The sequence below is a fragment of the Dreissena polymorpha genome, chromosome 2 (genome assembly GCF_020536995.1).
Source record: "Dreissena polymorpha isolate Duluth1 chromosome 2, UMN_Dpol_1.0, whole genome shotgun sequence".
Taxonomy (NCBI): domain Eukaryota; kingdom Metazoa; phylum Mollusca; class Bivalvia; order Myida; family Dreissenidae; genus Dreissena; species Dreissena polymorpha.
Window position 1 is genome coordinate 2749654 of NC_068356.1, and position 9529 is coordinate 2759182.

A 9529-nucleotide genomic window follows, 5' to 3' on the forward strand; every position below is an offset into this window, starting at 1 on the left:
GGTATACATTTGTTTTGAAGTACTAGACCATATCTGTTGTATTGTTGTTATTTTTGCAAACACAGCTGACCATGTTTTCCAAACAAAACAAAATTGCAAAAACGAAGTGAAATGAGGTGGAAAACCAGCCAGGGCCTCACTAGTTGATTTGTTATCCCGATTGGCAGACAGACAGACAGACATAGTTTATTCAGACTTATACAATAGTACATCGTCTTAATACTAAAAATACACATAATATTCTGTCACGTGAATGCGAATAATAACATAACATTATATAACATAAAATCAATACAAATAAACATAATATATGGTAAGAACACATAAGTTCTAACGAGGGGTGGTAAAATCTATTCAACAGTATTATTTAGGATTGTATTTCTTACAACTAGAGCTTCTTTTATATATTTGCATACATTGGAAATTACTAATCTATCACAAGAAACTAATAATTTGTGAAATTTATACACAGATGGATTAATATAATATGTATTACTTATATATTTTTTTCTTAAATCGATGTAACATCGGCATATACATATAAAATGATATTCGTCTTCTAAATCAGTGTCATTACAACATAAACAATAACGTTCATTGCGTGGAATATTGTGTTGGGCATATCTGCCAGTTTGAATTCTCAACGGGTGTGCAGAGACTCTTATTCTTACAAAAAATAAACGCAGACGTCTAGGAAGTAAGTCCAAATATTCTTCATATTCAAAAGAGGTTTTAAAAACTTTATACATATCTAATACAGGACTGCTATTCAGTTTACCATACCACTCTTGTCTAAAATTGTCAACAAGTCTACATTTGAATTCTCTAATAAAACTATTTATTTGCACAACATTTGGATTTTCAAATACATAACCAAATCCATAATTATTTAACATGTTTTTTTACATGTGAGACCCAATTTGTAAAACCTTTATTACAATCGTTTAAAGCTTGTTTGTAAACAATTTGCATAATAATATTTTCACTGGTTAAAATTTTAAACCAATATTTTATAATTTTTACAAACCTGTTTACATACAATGGATATCTACCTAATTCTCCATAAACAGCAACATTACATGTATTTATTTGAACTTGAAGTAATCGTTTGCAAAATTTTAAATGTATGCGTTCAATGCCATCTGACTTGTTAAAACCCCATACTTCTGCGGAATAATTTAATATGGAACCCACAAAGGAGTCAAACAACTGACATAATATTTTTGGTTTAATATCGAAGTCATGACATTTTATCAACAATGTATTCATGGCTTTAAGGGCTTTACCAATCAAATGTTCTTGGTTTGATTTAAAACTTCCAGTATAATTTAGTACTGTGCCTAAATAATTAAAGTTATCAACAACTTCAATATCATTACCATTGTATGCCCATTTTTCATTTTGTTTTAAACCTCCTCTCTTCCGAAACACCATAATTTTTGTTTTAGCAGTGTTTACATTTAAACCCCAAGAATTGCAGTATAAATACAATCTATCTAAATGTGACTTGACTTCAGCAGGTGACTTGCCTAAAATGGCCATGTCATCAGCAAATAATAGTAAAATCATCGTAATATCATCTATACTCAAACCAGAATTAATGTTGTCTTGTAGGTACAATTCAAGATCTTCAACAAATAAAGAAAACAAAATCGGCGACATAACTTCACCTTGCCTCAGTCCAACCGCATAACTAAAATAATCGGAATAAGATGAACATGATTTAACACGCGATTTAACATTTGCATACATATCCTTCACTATTCTAAGCAATTTACCTTGTATACCAGACTTAAACATTTTCAACCATAATGCATTGCGGTATATACTATCAAAACATTTTAACATATCGACGTATATAACATACAAACGTTTATTTTCATTTAAATAATTTTGAACAATCGACATCAAGATATAAATAGCATCAACAGTTGAATATCCTTTCCTAAATCCGAACTGAGCATCCGAAATAATAGTGTTTTCGTTGCAAAACGTTTCAATGCGTTTGTTTAGGATAGTAGTAAATAATTTTGAAAAGCAACTAACTAAAGTAATGCCTCTATAGTTATTTACATCATTAACAGCACCTTTTTTATGCAAAGGGATTATAACACCTTCTGTCCATTTATCGGGAAAAAAGCCCGATACAAGAATACCGTTAAAAACATCGCACAAATGTGCTGACAATATATCACTGCATTCAAGAAAATATTCATTCAAAATACAATCAATACCTGACGATTTATTTCGTTTTAAACGTTTTATTGCATTGTTAACTTCTTCGACAGATATAGGTACGTCAAGTTCTGGAAATACAGAATTTTCTAAGTTAAAATTATTATTTAAACAAAAATCATCTGCTTCATAATTACAAAAATCAGACTCATTGTTACTAAGCTTTTCGAAAAAATTTGTAAATTCTTCTAAGGATATTTAATTTTTTGTGGAATTATTTTTTGATTTGAAAAATTTCCAAAAATCTCTTGGTTTGTGTTGTCTTAAATTTTCTATCTCCAACATTTTTTGCCGATAGCAACATGCTTTCTTCTTGCGGATTAGGTCTTTATAATACCTCTTACTTGTGCATAAACGTTCTCTGTTTATATCTGATTTACTTGAGTTAAAAATAAGTAAAGCGTCATTGTACAAATGTTGTGCATTAATGCATTCGTGATCAAACCAATCAGCATTCTTTACACCGCTATTTGCACGGAAACTAGGATTAGTTTTGTAAACACATGTTTGAGAGAATAACGGATCAGCAACACTGCGGATTGTTTCAGTAAATCTATTTAAAATGTCATTAATTGACGCTCTACTTGAACAATCAATATTTTCTACAATAGAATTAAATACAGGTAACATACAAATAATACTTGAACAAAATAGGCTGCGTAACGCTTGGCAATTGCAAGTACATGCATGTTTGCCAGGTTGCAAACGCAACTCACTTGGTATATATTGGCCGTGTGAAAAGGGGGTTTAATAAATGTGGGTAAAGTGTCATCCCAGATTAACCTGTGCAGTCCACACAGGCTAATCAGAGACGACATGTTCCGCTTTTATGATATTTTTCGTTTACATATAGTCTATTCTAAGCAAAAATCCAGTTTAGGCTGAAAGTGTCGTCCCTGTGCGGACGACACAGGCTAATCTTGGACTACACTTTACGCACATTTATTAAACCCCCGTTTCACAGAGCTAGTCTCATATAGAAGATTAAAGTATATTTACAAAAAAACAAGATTCTAGTATTATATAATTTTTAAGCTAATAACCATTTGCAATAAAATTTGTGTACGTTAACCGATATTAGATTATTGGGCTCATAAAACGATTAATAAATTGTATAAGTGAAAAAAAATTCTTGTTATTTCGCTATCTATAAGTCTTATTTAATAACGCGCTTTCAGTATGCTAAAAGTAGGGAACAAAGTGTGTGAAAATGTTAAGAGTCAAATGGAAAAAAAGACAATCGTCATGTTGAATAATACGCATATTTCGTAATCCGGAATCCAGCCAGTCGCTTCAAAAATGATGAACATAATGAACAAAATTTCAACGTATCACGTGTGTTGTTTTTTTTGCTTTCGTGAAGGCTCGAAAACTTACATAATTATGGAAAACAAATCATTAATTGTTTCCATAGTTGTCATGCAAAAATTAAACTATATATTGTTTTGTCTTTGGCGATTTATTTAGCTAAGTGTACTTGATAATTGTTTTGTTTACATCGTTCCTCAGTAACACCCCCGGAAACCCGACATGCTGTTAGAAGTTGGACATGCAAGGAGATGTAGCCGATATATATTTCAAAGAATTTCGGAAGGGTAAGTAAATCCAGTTCTATAATTGTTTTAAGGCATTTTTGATATAAAATATATTTTGGTGCATGCAAAGGAGGTGTATGTTAGAAAAATCCTGGTTATTAATATTCATGATTTATTGATATATGGCTATTTAAAATCGACGATGCAGGGATTTGTCCCATATTTAGCACTTTATTTACAAATTTCTTTAAAGGTAAGCAAGTGAAAAAGTTTTTTCACCGACAATTATATTAACCAATGTTCACGAGTAACATATCCGCCAGGGTTTCTTAAAAAAGTTCGTAGCGTGACATTCAGTGGCACGACGTTTACTCTGTTAAACCGGTACACTATGCCTATTCTCAAAACAAAAACTTGGTAGGCGCCAACTGGCTTATAAGTTCTAGCAATAAGCCAAGAACACGTCGACGGATATTTCACACCTGATATTGTTCTTATGGCCTCAGTCAAGGAGTAATTTTACACAGGGTGCAGACTCACGTGACTGCTGGGTTCCCAAGCAAACGTTAATGGAAGTAAACTCACCGGTAAGTGATTTTGTCCAAGTAACTTTTTTACAACAATTTTTCTTAAGAATGTCAACTAGTGCATGCACGACAGATTTGTAAGCTGCTAATGGCATTGTGAAATACTTTATTTAATAAGCATGTGTTCTTGTTGAAAAATTCCATGTGTACTGCACGATTATGCTTCACGCTACGTGAACTTTTGTCACCGATTTTCAGACGTATTTAAGGATTTATCCTTATACCTTAAGATATCGACACACACTGCAAGAAAAACTGTCTTTATGCACAAACGATTTTGCAAATGTATTTCAATAACTTGACATATTTGCAAAATTAAAGTTCTTAACGATTTGTTTACATTCTGTCCAGCCCGTGTGTAAATCCCTGAAAACCCCGTTGATTCTGCACCATATACAATGGCAACATACCCTCTTTCTACGTGCTAAATACATGGAAAATGTGATCTAGTCTTCACACATATTCGACCAAACATTCTATAAATAAATACTTCATACACAGTTAGTCGTTGTTTAACTTGTCGCTGGACTCGCTTGCATATAGGCTTGGTCGCCAGTCTTTGTTTATATATAACAGATGTTTACAACCTCAATTCAAAAATAAACTATTAGCAGTATTGTGCAAAATGATTTCATCATGACGTTCTTATTCCTTCCCGCGAGTTTTTTGTCTTTGTATTCAATGCGGGGAATCTAACATGTACAGTGCCTTTACATTAGATATGTATCGCTACATGTACCAGAGCATGCCAATGCGAGGTTGTTTTAGACTTATTGGGCGAAGAAAACGGTATTCATTGACATGTGCGTGCCAAGAAGTTGTCCGTGTATAAGGGCCATGTGCGTGTTCAATATCAATCGTCAAAACCAATCGAAACTTAACTTTACCTTGAAAATAACGTCATGAGCAATCGATTTATCCATTTTTTGTCAACCAAAATGCGTGCACATGAACAGCTGTTACTTTTAACAGTGCTAATTAGTGTGAAAACAGTGATATCATTGTAAGTCCATGTTCAATTTCAATTGACAGTTCAGGATATCGCGAAATATTCCATGACTTATCTCCACACGCAGACCAACCAGAGGAGAACGGTTGATACTCGCTGAAACCGCTTCCGGCTTGCCCTATGATAGGCGTCATCCGATTAAAACAAGTAAGTAATAAGGAAGATGTACCTGTTTGAAAACTCTATTTCTCGATCTTATCGAGGCATCGGCGGCCCTTTTTTGACGATGCTGGAACAGCAGCGTCTAAGGTTTGATAACCAGTAAAAAAATTCTTTACAATGGCGACCTATGTAAAAGACCGAGCCAGTCCGATTGAGATAACTCGATTTTTCAGTTACTTCCCTTGGCATTCGCCACTGCGTAGGAGATTGCTCGTTGATTTTCATTGATAACATTCTCCTAGCAGAGTTGTCGTTCGTGTTGATAAAGGTAAATATTAATAGAACAGCATATCCTGGGGAAACAGATTCAATAAGTTTATCAGAACGTTAATTTCAAATGAGTAATTTTACATCCATTTTATTTTTATGGACCAATGAAACAACTATATATTTTCTCTATTTTGTTTGATATTTGTTCTCGATTTAGTAAATAAATTGCAAATAAAAACATGTAAAATTAACTTTTTACGTGATCACAAAACTAAAGACTGCGAACAATTTCGAACCTGCAAATTGTAAACGCTGCACTGCTATGATATATATAGATAAAACAACATTTCTTTGAGTAATTGTCCGTCCCGCTAGCGCAGTGGTAAGGCCGTTCTCTTTTTCACCTTTACGACACCGGTTCGATTCCCGCTCCCGGCGCAATGTTATATTTTGTCTGTTTTGTTTGTCACCATTCCGGACAGGTGTTTTTTCCGGATAATCTCATCCCCCCGCAGCATTTGACCATATAAAAAATTAAAAAGTATTTCAGTACAAAACAAATAGCTGGAAATTGCAGCTATCATTCAAAATTCGTCCCAACTGTCGTCAATCTAATCTTATTAGGTAGGACTGCTGGACACACTCCGGGTCCCAACATTATGCAGCCACAGCGCGGAGATAACTCATTACCTTGGAAAAACACAAATACACACACTGGGTGCAGCCTAGGCGCGTATAGACTCAAACAAGGCTACAAACTCAAGTGCGGGCACAATCATTTAAAATTTACATATTGAATACGATATTCTAACAGAAATTACACAACCACCTAAGTGTACATACCATGTTTGATATTTCGTTCGATCGTTAGATTTCAGCATATACATGTAAAAGGTCATTTCGCTATTAGTTAACTTATCCATATGTTCGTGGGCGAACTCGGATAGTCAAGTGCTCATACGATTGAGCTCACATGGTCCGGCTATGTGCTCATACCTACTTTCGAGAATCATCATGAAGGTATTGCCATACTTAATGAACAAGAATGTGACCCGCCTCCCAGTTTCGCTCAATGGGTCAAGTTACCCACGGGTACTACTTCCCCGTACCCCTAAACTTTTTTTCGTACCAAAAATGTTTCGTACGCAATTTTTTTTCGTACCAATTTTTTTTTTTGTACCCAAAATTTTCGTACCAAAATTTTGTATCGTACCCAAATGTTCGTATCAACAAACACAATTGTGGTGATATAGATAAACTTAAATTGATGTTTTATATCCATCCTCTTCAAAAGCATCGTCACACCAGTACTGCCAGTACTTTGATTCTCAAATCTGACCACGTGATTCCCCGCATTGGTATTTGAAACTATTTTCATAGTAGTGGAAATGAGTTATTTATTATCGGGAGCGAATGGCACAGTCGTGGGAATAAGTTGCGGTAACTAGGTCGTTGTATCGGCATGCATAAAAATGCAAATTTTACATCTGTGCCAACGTGCGCCTGCCATTGTTCCTTACGAGAACCGACGTTACTTTTAGTTATGCTGATTGGATTTCGGTTGGTGAAACTTTCTTTAAGTTTTTTTTCTGAGCCGTGTTATAAGGTTCTCGATTGCTTTAATATAAAGTTGGAATTTACTGTTATGATTAATTAATAGAAAACCGCTTTATAATTGCATATTTGTACACATTTTTATAAGAATGTTGGTTATTTAAAGATACATTCAGTTCGTGTTACACCATCAATTACCGCCCACTTTAAATTAACGGCTATGAAAAGTCAAGGTAATGACGCAATCTCTAAAACGGGATTCATTTTCCAAGGGAGGTTATCTAGGTTCGGGAAATATCTATACTAGCTCGGGCTCTCAAAATCCGCGCAGGGATTTGACTTGTTCCGAACATAGCTATAAAATCGCTGCCGTTATAACCAACCACGTGACGATAGCCGAGCCAAGAGGTATTTCAACCATTTTTATTATTTATTTTTTTTTAAAATTATGAATCTAAATGTATACACAATTTTAAAACTATAAAAGAAAAAAGATACTTATTCTCATAAAACAATACTTAAACAAAAAATCCTTTCAGATCTGGAAGGATTTTCGTGTACGGCAGTGATAACGCCAGTAACAGCTGCGTGGAGTTAGTCGGGCGCTAATATTGTTGTTTAATAAAAGTAGACCAATTACCAAGAAATTATCGTACATCTGCCATAGTTTTCCCTCTGTTTATTAATTACCGCGTTTACTTCTGATGTAATGTTGGTTCCCTGTCATATAATAACGCAATACATGCAAGTAAAAAAACAACCAGGTCGCATATCGCCCCGTCACTCAAAAGAAACTATGTCAAATGTACATGTCATGGCAAGCACATGATGCAGAAGTAGTAGGAATACAAATTATAGAATATTTCAATCAGCAAACAAACAAGTTCAAAATAAATGGTATTCGTTAATTGACTGTAAATAAGCATAAAGGAGCATGAACTAGAAATCATTTGTAATTTAGCACAATCATCTGCAAGTTATCAACACAATAAAGTCATAAAGCAGCACGAATGTACGGGCGGTTACTTTCATAATTAAACGGTGTTCCTTATACGGTCCCATATGTGTACAAATAGCCCTTATTCTCATAGTATCGGCCCAACTCAAAGTATCGTTACTTAAACGAAAAACAATCAGACGTGGTAGAAAGATCATTTGTTTTAATTTTTAGAAGTTTTAATTTATTTGCTGGTTATCCTTGTCTATTACGACGATCAATCCCATGATTTCGGATGTTCATTTGAAAGAAGGTAATATTTTACGTAACATATAATTATGTTAATTTGTTTTGGTTAAGCAGCTGTATTAGCGGCTTTATCAAATATTTTATATGTCGCTTATTTTTTTTTAGAAAAAAGTAAAAATATTGTTAGAACAACATGAGCGAGAGTTTCGTTACCATTTATAGAAAATGCACAAGCTTACAGTAACAAACACTGGCAAACAATTAGAATGGCTGATATTATAAGATACATTGTACATGTTACAGATTACTAAAGGGAGCTCAGTCTAGCCAGTATTTTGTCAAAACAATTCCGATTTAAATGCAGTTTTCGTTCCTATGTCCAGGAATACACTTTTAACTATATATTGACACATAACACATGCGATTTAATTTTTTTCACTTCCAAAATTGTTATGTATACATCTAGAGGGCCGATACTACGGATACAAATGCTACTCTTTTGACATATATATTGGACGCGTCGAATGGCGAGTCCAATGTGAGTTTGTCATATATATGTTACAGTAAATCTGTGAAACTAGGAATTTCACGACATTCCTAATCGATTTAGGATTTTCGTGAAATGACGTTTTCACTTAGGGACTTCACGAAATGCCTGATTTCTTTAGGAATATCACGAAATGACTGAAAAATGCCTTCAGTCATTTTATGAAATCCTGAAACGATTTCATCTTTATTCACAATTGTTAACTGCTTTATAAAATAATTGTTGCTCATATGTAAATATTTATAAGATCATATAAAAAAAAAAAAATCAACAACAAAAAAAATCAAAACGGGTTTATAATGGTATCAGTTTAACTACTAACTTCACTATTAATCAGAAAGCAATATAATTATGTAATAATTAAAATCAAACAAGGACATTTCACACATTTCCTGATTCCTCTTAAAGGCCTCTAGTAAAACTGTGTAAAATTGTGTCACCATTTTCAGTCATTTCACGATAATCCTGAATCGCTTAGGAATTTCGTGAAGATAATATGTCAAC